The sequence below is a fragment of the Lissotriton vulgaris genome, chromosome 3_2, assembly GCF_964263255.1.
Source record: "Lissotriton vulgaris chromosome 3_2, aLisVul1.2, whole genome shotgun sequence".
Taxonomy (NCBI): Eukaryota; Metazoa; Chordata; class Amphibia; order Caudata; family Salamandridae; genus Lissotriton; species Lissotriton vulgaris.
Genome location: NC_141690.1, coordinates 8,077,315 through 8,094,112, shown reverse-complemented (window position 1 = coordinate 8,094,112; position 16,798 = coordinate 8,077,315). Strand labels below are relative to the sequence as shown.

The 16,798-nt window shown below is 52.2% G+C and overlaps 1 protein-coding gene across 2 annotated transcripts in view; it reads right to left on the bottom strand.

Moving 5' to 3' along the window:
- PDS5A (PDS5 cohesin associated factor A) overlaps positions 1-16,798 on the bottom strand; it is a 1,517,933-nt gene that overhangs the window by 534,795 nt on the left and 966,340 nt on the right. The window lies entirely within an intron of this gene.

Here is a 16,798-nt window from a genome sequence, read left to right as displayed (position 1 = left end):
AAAGAGCTGGTCATCTGTTTTATGCGATCCAGATAAAAGGAAAGCGCACATTTTGGGTCCAGACGCTGGATCCTCTCCTCCTCTTTTGAAGGATGCGGAGGCGGAAAGAATGTGGCCAAAGTGATGGTCTGCCCGATGTGCAAAGCAGTGACAATCTTGGGCAAGAAGGATGGACGAGTCCTGAGGAGCACTTTGTCCAGATGGACAGACAAGAAAGAAGGTTTCAATGAAATAGCCTGGAGCTCATTCACCTTCCTGGCAGAGGTGATGAAAACCAGGAAATCAGTCTTAAGCGTGAGAAGCCTTAAAGGACAGTTGAGAAGTGCCTCAAAGGGAGCGCACCTTAAATAGGTTAAAACTAGATTCAAGTCCCACTGAGGCATAAAGAAAGGAATAGGAGGAAAGAGGTGAGTTATGCCTTTCATAAACCGATTTACAACCAGGGACTTGAAAAGAGAAGGCTGATGTGGAAGCCGAACGATGGCAGAGATGGCAGAGAGTTAGCCCTTGATAGTGCCCAGAGTAGAGCTCTGCTGGGCCAAAGAAAGGAGGAACAATAGAACCTCAGAAAGAGGGGCAGAGAGGGGATCCACAGCCTTTGCTGTGCACCATGCCAAAAATGTGTTCCACCATTAGGCGTATACCGTCTTAGTGGAGGGACGGCTGGCTGCCAAGATGACATTGCAGACCTCTGGAGGCAGTTCAAATGACGTCAACTGCCGCTGCTCAATCTCCATGCAAGGAGGTGGAGGCTGGACAGGTTCGGGTGGAGGACAGTCCCTTGCTGCTGCGACAGAAGATCCTCCAGAAGAGGCAGTCGGATCGGAGGATCAATGGTCATGTTGAGCAGCTCTGGATATCAGACTCTCCATGCCTAATCCAGAGGAAGAAGAATGAATTGGGCCCGGGTGCACCGGATATTCTTCAGCACTCTGTGCAGCAGAGGTATAGGCAGAAAGGTGTACAACAGACCGTAAGTCCACTCGCGACGAAAAGCGTTGCCTAGCGAGTGCCGCTTTGGAAATTCCAACGTACAGAATTGCTGACATTGTGCATTCTCTTCGATGGTGAATACATCTAACCAAGGCTCTTCCCACTGAGAGACATTGCAACACCTCAGAGTGAAGACGCCATTCGTGATCCATTATGCACCTTTGGCTGAGCTAGTCTGCCCTGGGGTTCAGGGAATCTGCCAGGTGTCGAACTACCAGGGATATGACCCAATGTTCCAGAGGCAGAGAGCCTCCTGACATAGGGTCCACAAACCTCACCCTGCCCTCTTTGTTGCAGTACCACAAGGCGGTGGTGTGGTCGGTGAACACCTGTACTACTCTTTCCCGGACAGAGTGAAGAAATGCTTTTAGTGCAAGATGAATCGTCCGAAGCTCCATAATGTTGATGTGGAGCCCAGACTCCGACGGAGACCAGATGACTTTGATCTCCGCCTCTCCCATGTGGCCGCCTCATCTCAGAAGGGACACGCTTGTCACCACTGTGTTCTGGTTTGGGAAGGGAGAAGGATCTGCTGTTGACCCAATCCTGGTTCGTGAGCCACCACTGCAATTGTCAAGCAGTGCCCTCCAGGATCTGGACGCAATCAGACAGATTACCCTGATGCTGCACCCACTGGAACTTCAGGTCCCACTGCAGAGCACGCATATGCCACCTGGTATGATCTACCAGCAGGGTGCGGGAGGCCATGAGGCCCAGCAGCCTCAGGGTCTTTCTGACAAATCCGGGATAGAGGCTGAAAGATCTGAATCATAGCCTGTATATCCCGGACTCGCTGATAGACCCAAAACCGCGTCATGTTCAGAACTGCTCCGATGAAGAGCTTCTGAGATGGAATCAGGTGGGACTTCGGCACATTGATAGAGAACCCCAGCGAATGCAGGTCGGCTGTAGTCTGGAGGCGTAAGACGACTGCCAGGGGGGAGCCCACCTTCAACAAACAGTCGTCGAGTTAGGGTAAGACTGAAACCCCTGATCTGCACAGATGAGCTGTGACCACCGCCATCACTTTCCTGAACACCCGAGGGGCGCTGGTAAGGCCAAAGGGGAGCACGGTGAACTGAAAATGCTCGTGGTCTACCGTGAACTGCAGGTAATGTCGGTGGGCCGGCATTACAGGGATGTGAAAATAAGCATCCTGCAAGTCCAATGCTACCAAACAGTCTTCCGGGTCGAGGGAAGACAAGACCTGAGCAAGCGTCAACATCTTGAACTTCTCTTTCCGGAGGAAGTGGTTGACGTTCCCGAGATCTAAGATAGGACGCAGGCCCTTGTCCTTCTTGGGGACCATAAAGCAGTGGGAATAACCACCACAACATACTTCTGGAACAGGAATTGGCCAAGAGAGCCGTAACTTCCTGTTGGAAGGACTGGCCTGCCCACTGGCCCCCGGAACCACAACAGTTGTTCCCACGTCCCCGCCATGCGAAGGCTGGGTAACTTGCTGCGGTCTGTGGCTCTGGGCAGGACGTAGCGAGGCACTCCTTGCGTAGCCACGAAAGGGGCAAAAAGCAGACTGCGCAGGGCAAGTGGAGAGGTGCAAGGACTTGGCCGTAGCCCATGAGTCCTTGAAACGCTCTAGAGCGTTGTCTACTTTAAAAGGCGATGGCCATCAAAGGGAATGTCCATCAAGGTGTTCTGGACATCCCCTGAAAAGCCAGTCAACCTCATCCAGGCGTAGCGTCTAAGAGCTACCGACGTAGAAATCGTTTGACCCAGAGAGTCAGCAGTATCCAGTCCACAATGAATGGCAAACTTGGCCGCATCCCTCCCGGCGGCGACAGTCTGGAAGAGCACTGTCCGGGCCTCCTCTGGACACTGAGGCAGCACCTGCACAACTGAGTTCCAAACAGAGTGGAAATAATGGCCCAATAGACATGGGGTGTTTACAGAGCACAGTCCCAATGTGGCGGAAGAGAAAATCTTCTTCCCAAGATGCTCCAGCTTCTTGGATTCCCTTTCCGGTGGGGCGGTAGGGAATGCACTATTGGAAGTAGAGGCTTGGATCACCAAGCTCTCAGGGGTGGGGTGTTGGGAAAGGAAAGTGAGGTCGCCCAGGGCCGGGCGGTGGCGTTGGGCAATCTTTCTGTCTACGGGAGCCCCCGTGTTGGGCCTGGACCAAGTGCCCCAAAAGGACGTTAGTAAGGACCTCATTGAACGGAAGCAGAGGTTCTGAAGAGCTCACAGATTGCTGAAGCACCTCTGTCAAGAGGTTAGTCATGACTGCCACAGTAGGGAGCTCGAGATTGAGAGCCTCGGCTGCCCTACACAACACCACTGTATATGAAGCTCCCTCAGACTGGTGTTGAATGCGGTAATGATGCAGGAGGAAGCTGCGCCGGCGGAGGTGTAATGAGGTCAACTGTCCTGGATTCAAGGAGGGCCTGCGGCGCCAGAGCCGTCGGTGGAGAAGGCCTAGGCCCCTCCAAACAGTTCCGTGAGGCCCAAAGAGGCGCCGACTGGTTCGGGCCACCCAAAGACGACAAGCATCGCCTCATAGAACGCACGAAGCTGGGCGGGAGTTGCTCCAGGTCACGGAAAGGGAGGGAAACGCGGACTTGACTCTTCAGGCTCTGCACGCAGAACTGCGGGAGGGGCACCATCGGCATCCCTAGTTGGATTGGAAGACCGTCAAGGAGAAGTTGCAGAGCGATGGTGCTTCTTCGACGACTTCCTATGCTTCGACTTACCCGACCCCGAGTGCGCGAGTGCAAAGACTTCGATGACTTGAACAAATGATGATGGTGGCTGCGCGACCGGTCCCACGACCTTCCTTGCAACTGGGACATCGAACGGCATGGAGCCGACTGCTCAAGCAACTTCGGGACCGCTCTCGCAAAGTCTTCAGCGCCATTGACAGGCAGTCGAAGCACGACTTGGGGTCGTGGTCGCGTTCTGGGCAAAAGAGGCACACGCAGTGCGGATCTGCCACCGACATCATTCAGTAACAGGAACCGCATGCCTTGAAGCCGGTCATCCCGCGTGCACTAGGAGTTGAAGACTCAATAAAACAAGTTGACAAAAGTCAAGAAAAATGTCAGTCAAAAAGTGACTGGAGGTATTTCCCGGATCTGCGCTGGCTGGGCGGGAAAAAAAAAAACTGACATCAAGGCGCGAGGGCGGCGTCTAAATAGCAGCTGCGATGTCATCCCGTGACACGACGCCAACGATGGACAGAGAGCCGACCGATGCCACCTTCCAACGCGCAGAGGTACTTCTGACGAAAAAACTTTCCGGATCCAGTCTGACGCCTGGGGGTAATTCTAAAGTAAGGAATCTATAACTAACGTGTTTCTTTCAGATAAGCCTTGCAATTGTTACAAAATAAATCAATGAACAAATCACAGAGACTGACGCAAAAGCGAAATGTTGTTTAAAGCACACAAGTGGCAGCAAAATATCTTTAGCGGTTGCCTGTTTGAGCCTGTTCGAGACTGGCCAGGGCCAGAAATGCTGCCCAATATACCTACCTCCTTTATGTGTCTATATACTTTCAATGTACTTATGGATCAATATATTTATCACTTTCTTCTAATTTAGCATTTCCAATGCACTTCCCCATTTCTCAGCCTATACATCTATCAATATATCATCTAAATCCACTCTCTCATTTATCCCAAACCCCATACCACTACTATGATCCCCAAAATAACTGTTTCTAGACCCTCTCCTACTCTACCCCTCCTTGATCATCTGACACCTCTTTTGCTATACCAATCCCCAAAACAAACTGTTAGAAATGGGATCCCTGGCTGGCCAGGGCTTGTGCCAAAGTCAGTCAGAGACCACCACTCCCAAGTCAGGGCAAGGGAGTTACACGCCAAGATAACCCCTGCTCACCCTCTAGGTAACGTGGCGCGAGCAGCAAGGCTAAACTTGGAGGCTATGTGAGTTAAGTATTTGCGCACGCACCCCAGCAACAACACCCAAGGCCCACCAAAAAGGAAACTACACACAAGGTTATATATAAAAATAGCCTTTGTATTACTAAAACACATTAGATAAAACACACACTTTACAATGTGCCAACAGGCACGGGCAGAATTTACAGGGGATATGTACAAGACAGGGCCACATGGACCACTGTCAGGAATCGGCACTTTTAGAACTTAGAATATAAATCACTGTAGCACAAAATAGAACATAAAGCACACACCCAGTAATCACTGGTAACAGATAAGTACCACCTACGCAACCCGAACCACCTTAGGAAAAGGTCACGCAGGGAACCAGGACCTCACTAGCACCACCTGTACTAGGAGAAAAACAACCACCTAAGTATCACAGTACCTGTAGTGGTCTAAGCACATTACACATGATGCATCACAACACATTCAGAGGGGTAGGGAAGGAAAACACATGATGCAGAACCTACATTCAGCGGTGTGAGAACAAGGCACATGACTCATAAAAACACATTCAGAGGTGCAGCACAGGAGAACACATGATGCATAAACAACACATTCAGAGGTGTATCAAAGAACACAATTGCACAAAAATCACATTAGCCACAACCTGTGGCAGTCCCTAGGTCAACTGGCCTCTCTAGGGCTAGGACGCCCTGTGTCCCAATGTCAGGGGCCTACACGTAGCAGCTGCCCACGAAGTGCTGGGCAGCTGTGAAGGCAATGATGGGCCAACGCTGGAGCCTCGCAGGCTCTGGCCAAAGCAAATGCCCATGAGCCTCTCGTGGCACTGAATAACAAATGTGCCCCCCTTGAGCCTCGGGGGCTCGGTAACAAATTGTGGGGCAAGTGGGAGCCTCGCGGGCTCTAAACAACCACAATGGCTCTCCTGAGCCTCTCCGGGCTTGTAACTCAAATATGGGCTGTGAGCCTCTCGGGCTCGAAGAACAACTGTGGCCCAAGAGCCTCTCTGGGCTCGTGACTACGACTGTGCGTGCTGAGCCTCCCGGGCTCTGAATAACGAAGAACTGCCCCCTCGAGCCTCGACCGGCTCTTGAACGAATATGCCACTACGAGCATCTCGGGGCTCGACAAACAACTGTGGCGTCTTTGGAGTCCTTCTTGGACTCTTGGAACAGGGGGCAGACACCGACAATGTGTCCCGGCACCCCTCCCTTCTCCTCTGCTGCCCCACTCACCGGAGAAAGGGGGGCAGCGTCTCCGTCGGGCTGCTTCACTCTCGGGCGGCGGCTCACTCTCACCGGCTGCGGCGCTCTCCCTCCATTCTGGGAGCCTCGCTGCCCTCGCGCCGGACTTCTCTCTCTCCCTGGGGCTCTCCCTTCACTCGGGAGCCCCTAGGCAGGATACGGCTGGCGTGGGCTCCAGGCCTCTTCCTATCGTCCCACAGTCCCGCCCTCGGCCTGCCTGACTTCCGGGTCGCGGCTGCGGCCAATCGCAGCACGGCCCTGGGGTAGGGAGGCGGGACAGCGCCTCCTAATCGCTCTCCGGGCCGGGGCGACGAATTCAACACGGGGCAATGCCGGGTGGGCACCGGCTTCAAATAACTAAAAAAAAAAACGGGGCAAATAAGCGGCAAGGTCCGCGGCAGTACGAAATGCAGGGTGGGCACCTACCTGGATCATAAAAGCTCTCCCAAGCGCTATAACAGCAGAAAGCGCTTACCGGCGCTTAGAGGGGAAATAAAGTGCTACCAAGTGCTTAGGGGGTTCACAGCAAGGGCAAAGCGCTCCCCAGCGCTAGGGGAGAGTTCAGGCCCCCAAAAGTCAACAACCAATTCCTTCAGGAAGGTGGGGGGGGGGGGGGGGGTGGGGGGGGAGGACAAAGCTCCAGCCAGGTCTGGAGGCAGGCAGGGGGGCAAGGCTGGGCCCAGAGCCAGCTCACTGGGTCCAGGCAGGGAGACACTCCAAGTGGCGGTCCTCCTTGCCCCAGCAACAGCAGCAGCCCCCTCAGGCAGGATCCTGGAACGGAACAGCACACACTGTAAGGGGACACAGCCCCATTTTTATACACCACATTCCTTTGTCTTTGTCACACGATGAGGGGAGAACCAGTCGCAGCTGGTTTTGGAGCACCCTTGATGTGCTCAGCCCCTCACTCTATTCACTAGCAGGGCTAGGGTCATCAGTCGCACCACAGGGGGCGGAGCAAGCATTGTGTGGGGAAAGCCCAGCCCCATTCAGAAACCAGGTGCAGCCCTCCCCAGCCATCAGCATGCTAATCTCACACTCACCACCGGGCAGACCCATCCAGACTTCCTGGAGCCAGGCTCACCAGCCAGCTCCAGCCAATCACACGCCAGGCATATTTTACACTAATATGCCAACTCCTACAATCGCAGCATCATTTGACCTAAGTTTCAAAATTCAGTTGATCGACGGAGTGCTCCTTACAACCCCAATCAGTCTTAACTCCTAGAAGTGGCACTTCCGCACAAGACACAATCATGCCACATACATCATTGCGAAGCATTCAATCACACGAGTTTGCACATACCAAACTCGAGCCTGCACTCCCCACACATCAGGAACTAACATGGACACACACATTCCCCATGCATTCCTATGGGAGGGCAGGCCAACCTTACTCCACGCACTCAGTGCACACGCACTTTCCACTGGGACACAGTGAAAGTGCGCAGAAACCAAAAAATCACTACCTCCAATTCACATTCACAAAGCAAAAAGTTTAGGGGTGTACCTGTGAGAAGTTGGCCTGATATATAATGTTCACTATTCTAGTGAACACTTTGTATCAGTCCAAACAACCCTTATTGATGATTGGTTGTAAGTCAACCTTATAGACCAGCTATCCTAGTAGCATGGATACGAGCAGTCTAAGGCTAAAGACTCGAGAGGGCGTGTTAAGCCAGCTGTTATACCACACATGTACCCCTTGAATACCCAGTGAAAGGACACCACACAAGTGTTATGAAAATAAACAGTGTATTTATTAAAATCACAACAGCCCTGTACTCTTTATGAGGACAGGGTACTAAGCACAAAACAAAACTCTTACGAAAATACTTAAGTTCGCACTGTATATACAAATTCCCGAAGGGCACGGAAAACCATATACTCTGAAAGTGGAATGCGAAATTACTAGCAGGTAAGTACAGTACTAATAGGCTTTGGAATCGCTAGGTCTTGACTATAGAATCTTCAGATTACTTCTAGGAGGCCTAGGGGACTCGGGTGCAGAGTGTGCACTCTCACGCGGGATGCGGGACAAAGTCTATGGTAGCTAGATTTCACAAAGTTAGTGTTCTCGGGCGAACACGACCTGGTAGGAGGAAAACGAAAGTGGATTCTGACCCTTGGATAGTGAGGCTATGCTGGGGCACCGAAATGCCGAAGTTACCTAGCCCAGGGGCTGCAGCTGCATATGTCTCAAAAGACGTTGGGAATCCTCGTAGACGGACCAGGAGCCTGGAAGAAAGAAGTTGCTGGCAGGCGACCAGTGAAGAAAGTTCGATGGATCCAAGCCTGGATCGAAGAGAGATGACACCTGAAAGCAGAGGGGACCAAGTTCGTGACTACTAGCCAGTAGTCAGGTGGCACCAGGAGGGCACCGGATGGTAGTCACCTCGACTAGGTGAGTGGGCGACGCTGTGCTCTGCAGATCTCACGGACCAGGAGGCGTTGTCGGCGACCAGGATGGAGGAGCGAGCTGTCCCACGATGGATGAAGCTGTCGGCGTCGCTGGACCCAGGATTGGGCAACAAAGCCTTGGCAAATTCAAGCCCACGCGGTGGACTCAAAATGGCGTCTGGAGTGGACCAGGAGGGTCCGGGGTGCTTCTTTTGAAGAAGGAAGCAAGGGCCAGTCTGGAGCAACCAGACCAGCAGCAGTGATGTCGTTGGGCGTCGTTAAGAAGGCCACAAGCCATCCGGCTAGTAGCCAAACAACGCGGTGAGCAAGCAAAAGCAGAAGGGCCCCACGCAGATCGTGGAGATGCTGGAGGGCTGATCTTCGGTGCTGGAGCTGCTCAGGGTTGGGGCTTCTCGGACCCCAAAGCACTCACCAGTGGAGCACACGGTGGGCTTGTTGCAAAGAAGTCGTGCAGTCTTGGCGATTGTCGGCCCCTCGAGGTCTCGTCGCACTCACGGTTCTCAGCTTGGCTGTAGAGGTGAGTAGAGGTCAGAGGTGCCAGGGAAGCCGGGTCTCGTCGAGCTGGGCAGTCGGATTCCGGAGGAAAGACTTACAGCAAACCGCAGTGTTCTTAGGATGGTGCCCGCTTGATGCAGGGTGACTACTCCTTAGTCACAAGGGAGAATCTTGAAGAAGAAATCTTGATGTCCTTTCGCAGAAAGTCGTGTCTTGATTCCAAAGATGATCTAATTTGAACAGGGGGCCCGCTCCTATCTTTATACTAAGAAAGGGGGCTGACCCGGTGACTAGGTCCTGCCTATGGGTGGGACTAGGAGGGGGGTGGTTACACCCCTTTCCCATGCCGGACTTTCCCCAGGCCAGGGGCTGGTGTGCCCCTGGAACTGGTTCTGACCGGCCTATGCGTAGTGAGCACCGGGGTGCCACTCAGCAGTCACCTTCCTGTAAAGCCCTGCCTACCCAGGATACACAAAACCCTGTCTGGGATGGTGCTAGCACCGCCCCGGACAGGAAACCCTTTGTCCAAGCTCTCCTCGCTGGAAGGACTCCCAGCAGCAGGAGGTCAGACTCGTTTCTGTGGTGGCAGCATCCATTTTGTGGAGCTGAGGCTTCGTTTAACTTTAACCGGGGTTCACAGTTACATACATGTCGTGTCCCTCTAGAAGGGTGGAATGCTAACCCCGTCGCCAGAATTGGCGAGGGGTTAGTATTCCAATTCGTATGACACCTTACTCGACATGTTTTGATAAAGCAATACCAAAGATAGCATTTAACCGCGAGGATTATAATGCACTTAAGAGTATATGGTATGCGATATCATGGAACAGCTATTAGGACTTGGTTCCGCAAGCTGCAGACAGGCTCAGCTCATGCCAGAGCACCATCTCACACGATTCAAAGCACTCTGCCTTCAGGATTGTTAAGGCCTGCCATAGGAGTGACTGATAGGAATCTGTGTGTCCATTTTTAGGGTTAGGTATAGGTATACTATATCTACAGCAAAGGGTGATTACACGACTTTGCCCCAGCTGTCATGCAGCCAGTTGTGTCAAATTTAGGAGGCCAGCCAGGGGTGGCATAATACATGCTTCAGCCCCTGGTAGGCCCTGGGTACACCTATGCCCTGAGTTACAGAGTCTGACAAGGTGGCCAAGTACCAATTGGTAAATGCACCTAGGGTACACGTTGTAATTTAGAGAGAGAACAGCCAGGCTGTGGGTCTGATTGGCAGGCCCACAGCCAGAGAAAGTCGTAAACCAGTGAAACAAAAGCAAAAAATCTGGGTGATCATAGGATTGCAGACCCTACTCTCCTACAGTACCTGCCAGAAGGGCCAAGTCCAACACAAACCTTTCTAAACTCTTCCCTCTTTTCTACCACTCCCCAACCCTTCTCAATTCAAATAACTGACTAACATATCCTCCACTAAAATTACTTTTATGTTTCACCATACTAATTCAACACTAATCCTGATGGGTTCCAGAGCAGCGTGCTACTTGCGCTTCAAAACCCCATCAGGGCTAGCAAGCGCTGTATAAAAACAAACCTCTTTCCCTTCACTATCCTGCCACCTACCCTTCTCTACCCAAATTACTGAATAACATATCCACTACTCAAATTACTTCATAGTTTACTAAACTAATTTTCAACACTAATCCTTTATAGGTACCGGAGTGGTGTGCTACTCACCAGAAAAGCGCTTCAACATCCATCAGGGGTAACAGGTGCTATATGAATACAAACCTTTCTTCCCCTTTTATCCCTCCACTATCCTTCTCATTCCAAATAACTAACTAATATCCACCACTGAAATTACTTTCATATTTCACCATATTAATTCACCTCTAATTCTTTATGGGCTTCCTGAAAAGCGTGCTTCAACACCACATCAGGGGTAACAAGCGCTATATAACTACAAACCTTGTTTCCTCCTCTATCGTTCTGCTTTCATTTCAAATCCAAATAACTGACTAACCTATCCACCACTTAAAATGTACTTGCATGTTTCACTATACTAATTCAACACTAATCCTCTATGGGTCCCGGAGTAGCGTGCTACTCGCCGAAAAAGCGCTTCAACACCTCATCAGGGGTAGTAAACGCTATATAAATGCAATTACAATAAATGCTCCAAGGCAATAGTGACAAACACGGGGGTGCAGATCCTGAGGGTGGAGCGGGAAAGGAGGTATTTTCTAAAAAGTGCCCTCACACACCCCGAAGGATGTCATGCTTCATCATTGGGCCTGATCCTCGTCGAGCCGGTGCTGCAATGCACGACGGGCACCGGAGAAGGGGCTCTTTGGCAGAGATCTTTTTATTGATGAAGCCGTAGGGCGAGTGCGGGTGAGTGGGCTAGGTTGTGCACTGAGTCTAAAGGTTAAAATAGGTCTAGAGCAGCCTAAACTAATGTACGAGTTACTTACCTTCGGTAACGACGTATCTGGTAATGACGATTCTAGCCGCAAATTCCTTCAGGTAGAATTATCCCCAGGCGTGAGACTGGATCCGCAAACTTTTTGCCACAGCATCCCTGCGCGCCGGGGGCAGGGCATCACGCGACTCCGCTCAGGCATCGTCCGTGCATGAGATGTCAGCGAGGTCACATGAGCCCAGCCTACTTCAGTTTTCTTCTGAGAACTTTTCCGCACCACAACGCTGAACCACCAAGTAAAACACTGTGGGAGCATGGGAACAGTGTGCGAAAGAGCATACAAAAACGAAACCTCATAGAAACAGTGCAACACCGCAGTATCCAAAGGCAAAGAAGAGAGGAAGAACAGAGCAGAGCCCTGAGCAGCCACCCAACCAACAAATAGACAGCCATCCCCCACCTCTCCCCCAGAGACAGAAACCTGCGTAAAAGTCATGTCAAATGTAGCAGGCCTACAACCACCCCCTGAAAAGAGGAAGGGGAGACAGTCCCAACAGGCAGGACCGAACAACCTCCACCCACCCCAGCCAAGAGGGCATCCACCCCCCAAGAAACAAGGGTAAAGCACGACCAAGGAGCCCCAACCCAGAGGAGGCAGAGGGGCCAGGCCCCTAGCAGCAAGAGGAAGGGAGGAAGGAAAAGATGGGAGGAAACCTCCCCGACCTGGAGCAGCCATAGCAGCGGGGCATAGGAACACCAGAAGCCCCACCTTCCCAGAAAGAAAGAGGAGGGAAGACCAGCAACCAGACACAGCCACCGCCAAGAGCAAAGAAGGCATTCACTGTGACATGGCCCCCACCGGGAGGCGAGTTACCAAGGACCAGCCCACGGTTCCTCGCAGAACGGAGAGGAAGGGCGGGCCGTGAAGGAATCTGCGGCTAGAATCGTCTCTACTAGATACATCGTTACCGAAGGTAAGTAACTTGTACATCTGATAAGAGACTACTAGCCGCAGATTCCTTCACTTAGAATAGATACCCTAGCAATAACCAGAGGTAATGACGGTCTGCAAAAGGACCCCACCAGTCTGGACAGGACAGAAGGCCCATAGGGGGCCAGCCCCGTAGACCAAAGGGGCAACCTCGTCCCTAACAGGCAAGAGGACGCCCACAAGTCAAACGCCAGAAGCCCCAGAGGGATGTAGGAGTAAGAGTGGAGGCCCATAAACTCACAACAGAGGAACCCAGGACAAAGCCGGTGAGTCCGAAAAACCCCAATTCACCCCCAGGGCAACCAAGCTTCCACCCAACGCAAGGACAGGCAGAGGAACAAGAAGAAGCCCAGATGGCCCGAGGAAACCAAGACAGAGACGAGCCCACCCAGACGGAATGCAACAGGCCAGCCAGAATGGCAGCTATAATCATAAGCCGCCAGAAGCATGAAGGACACTGAAGCATCCCAGCTATTGGCACAAGAGAAGGAAGGAGAGGAATGGCCGGACCTACCACTACAAGGGCCGCGCACACAACCTCAAGTAGCAACAGCAACATACAGAAACGCCACGGAGAACGGGCACCCGAAGGCAACCAGCACTCCCCAGCAGAGCATAGCTATGTAACAGCTACCACTACCCCACATAGGGTACAGTACGTCCCAAAACATGGGAACCCTCTTCGGAAGAACTTCCGCAGCAGAGGAGAAAGCAATAGCAAAAGCGCCACAGGAAAAAACAGCCCAGAGGAAGGCTTGACACCAGCCCAAGAAAACAGAATATCTAACTCAGGGCCAAGTCTGTGTAGCAAGTCCAGCAAAAACACACACACAGGCACCAAGGGCCGTCCAGCAGCCAACAATGCCAAAGTCCCAGCAAGGAGGACTCAATGTCTAGCAAATACCACCTACAGCAAGGGAATCCAAAAGGCCCAAAACCAGCTCAGTTCAACAGTCACTGAGGAGGGGAAGGAGGAGGAGGAGGAGGAGGAGGAGGAGAATGGAGCCCCGCCAGGAACCTCTGGATGGCAGAGTCAGCCGGAGCATGGAACAACAGGCTGCCATCAAACGGAAGATCAATGAGTTGCTCCTGAATATTCTACGGGAACATGCCGTCCCAAAGCAAAGCATGGCGACCTAGGGCGACTGAGGAAGCCATAGCCCGGCCCAACACCTCCGAGATGTCCAGAGCAGAGCAGAGAATAAACGCCGCTAGCTCCCGGCCATACAAAGCATGATGCCGTAAGTCCACCTGAACAGTCTCCTGGGAAGCCGCGGAACCCAGAGACTCAGCCAAGTCCCACAAACAAGAAGAGGCCCTTGCCAAAACACAATAGGTGTTAAGGGCCTGCAGGGCAGAGCTGGTTGAGGCGAACATGTTGCGCCCCCAAGAGTCCAGCCAGCGGGCCTCCTGGGACGACGGACTCAACAGTGGCGGCAGGGAGGGAAAAATGGTCCTCAAGAGTGGACTGGCAGCAGAGGGGTGGAGGTAGAGGCTCGACGGGTCACGTGGCGCCGGAAGGTGATGTTGCAGAAGGTGTTGAGGCACAGGATCTCCTGAAGCAGAACGCCTCCAAGCTTCCCCCAGAGAAGAAAGGAGCGAACCCTCAAAGGGGAGTAAGATCTCCTCCCACCAGAGCCCTGGTGGAGAACCTCCAAGAGATGGTCCGCCGGAAAATAAGCAATTGGGTCCCCCTGTAGCAGGGATTCTGCTCATACACAGAACTGTGCATAGAGACTTGGAACCTCAGTGAATTAGGGTGTACCGAAACTCACCTTAGTAGCCAAAATCCCCTACCAGACTAGCAATCAGTGTCTCATTGGTTCTTCCATAACCCCAATGATAAGACAACCCAGAACATGGAACTTGGAATACCTCAGGCAATGTGGAACACATGAACACTTTTGTTATACTCTCATACCAGTCCAAAAACTGGGAGTAAATGAAGACATGTGCAAGTTTAAAATATTTATTTATAATGCCGTGTTCTCAGGCGCAGTATCTTAGCTAATACAAGCAGATATATTATAAGCAACAAGATTATCAGCATAGGTACTATACCATAAAATACAAAAGGAGAACATGTTAAAATGCTAAATGGAAATAGGCTAGATTACACCTAGATTTGACCCTCCCTTGCTAGTATGTTATTTTATATCTACAGAAGGTCTCTTGGGTTTACAAGGGCGGCCCCATACCTCTGGTCCTAGTAGAAATGGCTCACATCATTTTCTATACCAGCTCTCTGCATGCGAATGTTCTCCAAAAGGGTGTTTGCATGCCTGCGCAGTGCATTATTAACGCGCTAAAATCAGAGGTGGCCACAGCTGCATATATGTTATGTCTAGAACGTGCGCTTATCAGACCGAACAACAACCCCTGTGTTGAAATAATCTTGAAGGCCTCGGCACTTACTGTTCAGACAAAGCTTACCAAGCAAAGCTGCTACTATAGGAAAACATATTATTCTCGTGTGACGCAAAACAGTCTGCTAGAGACTAAACATTTGTAATAATGTGGGCCGTGTGCAAAGGCAGCAGGAAGGAAAAATGGCGTTTAAATTTCTAATAGGCTCATGCTAACTTAACACAGTGTAAATCCCCACGACATGCCCATGCGCAGAATGCCCACCGCTGTGAACACCGCGAGCGCGAAGGCCACACCTGCCTCTGTAGGGTCCTGCGGAGTAGAAATCAGCTCCTCCGTGGGTGAAGGCTGTAGACTAAGACGGCCGTCCCCGAAGCCAAGCGGGACGGGCAAGGGCCAGACCTGAAAGCCAGAAGGCACCAAAAAATAGGGTACCTGACGCTCCTCCGACGAGCACCCGAAGTCCTCCGCCAGCCTCGGCCCAGAATGTTGCGGAGGCGGTCCGGCGACCCATGTGGAGGTGCCAGAAACGACTCAACCTCCCAATCGCACTCCGATGGGGCAGCCACCTGCAGGGAGGAACGAGAAAGGCCCGGAGGGGGATGAGTAGTCCTGACGCCAACTCGGCCCAGAGCGGGACGAGGAGCGGTCACCGACCTTTGAGGCACTGCCTGAAGCAGATACCGGTGCCTGGACAGCACCTGGAGAGACGCGCCGATAGAAGTTTCATTTGGCGCTCCCGCCACGACTTCAACTGTTGACACGCCTAGCAATCAGTGGTGCCGTGATCCTCCCCCAAACAACACATACAAATGAGATGAGGGTCCGTCGCGGACATAAGACGCCCACACGACGTGCAAGTTTTGAAGCCCGAAGTCATTCGCACTGTTCCACCAGATAAAAGACAATTGGTGAAGAAAAAAGGGCCCCAAATAGGCCCGCAGCAAGACTGGATCCGTGTTGCACGTGGAAAAGGAAAAAACTGACATGGGGGCGCCGGGGCGGGGCTTATGTGACCTCACTGACGTCACGTGCGCGAACGTCTGGGCGGAGTCACGTGATGTCGCCACGCCCCCAACACGCAAGGATGCTGTGGCAAAAAGTTACCGGATCCAGTCTCATGCCTGGAGATAATTCTACATGAAGGAATTTGTGGCTAGTAGTCTTTATCAGATTAATTTATTCCCAGGGGGCACTACCCCAACTAAAAATAGTGAGCCCCAGCTGGATGTAATGATCCTATAGGGCTAGTGTGGTGCATGGAGTCAACGTGTTTCATGACAAATTAGCCTCCAACGGGTATGGCGGAACTTCATCAGGACCAAAAAGGTGATTCAACTGTACTTCAGCACTACCGAAACCTGGTTCATTGATAACCAATTAGTAACCAGATGCAGTTGAGCACCTCGGGTCATGTGATCCCGAGGAGGAAGACCTTGAGAGATTAGGTCTTGTGCCGACGGGCCCAGAGCCAGGGTATGACAGACGCTAGTTGCGCAGCCTCCTCACCATCAGAGCAACGTAGTGCTCTGCTATTGCTGCCAGCACAAGCTCTGATCTCTCTGGGTCTTCCTCCTCGGCACAAGGGTCCTCTCTTGGCATACGGGGGTCAAACATTCACTCCTGCCCACAGGCAGCTGCCCCATCAATGCACAGCTGTCTCCCCATACCTCGCACTGGGAGTCCTCTTGCCAAAGCTCCATACTGGACCTCGCTCCCTCCAATGATCTTCTCTGCCTCACAGGACACACCAGTCTGAGCAAGCAGGTAAGCACAGGTGCTCTAGGCTCTAGACCAGGGGGTATTAGTTTCCCTGAATGATGTCCCTTCACTTAGCAGGAAGACTAGGAAGATAGGAAGACTAGCAAGCCTCCCCCCCCCCCCTCGGACCCCCCCCAGACCCCCCCCAACACACCTTCCTGGTCACAGGCAGAAGTCTAGCAGAGCTTCTCTTTCTCACACAGCCTGTATGGTTGGCAGATGATACCTTTTGAGGTTTCAACCGCCCCTTCTTATAGTCCAC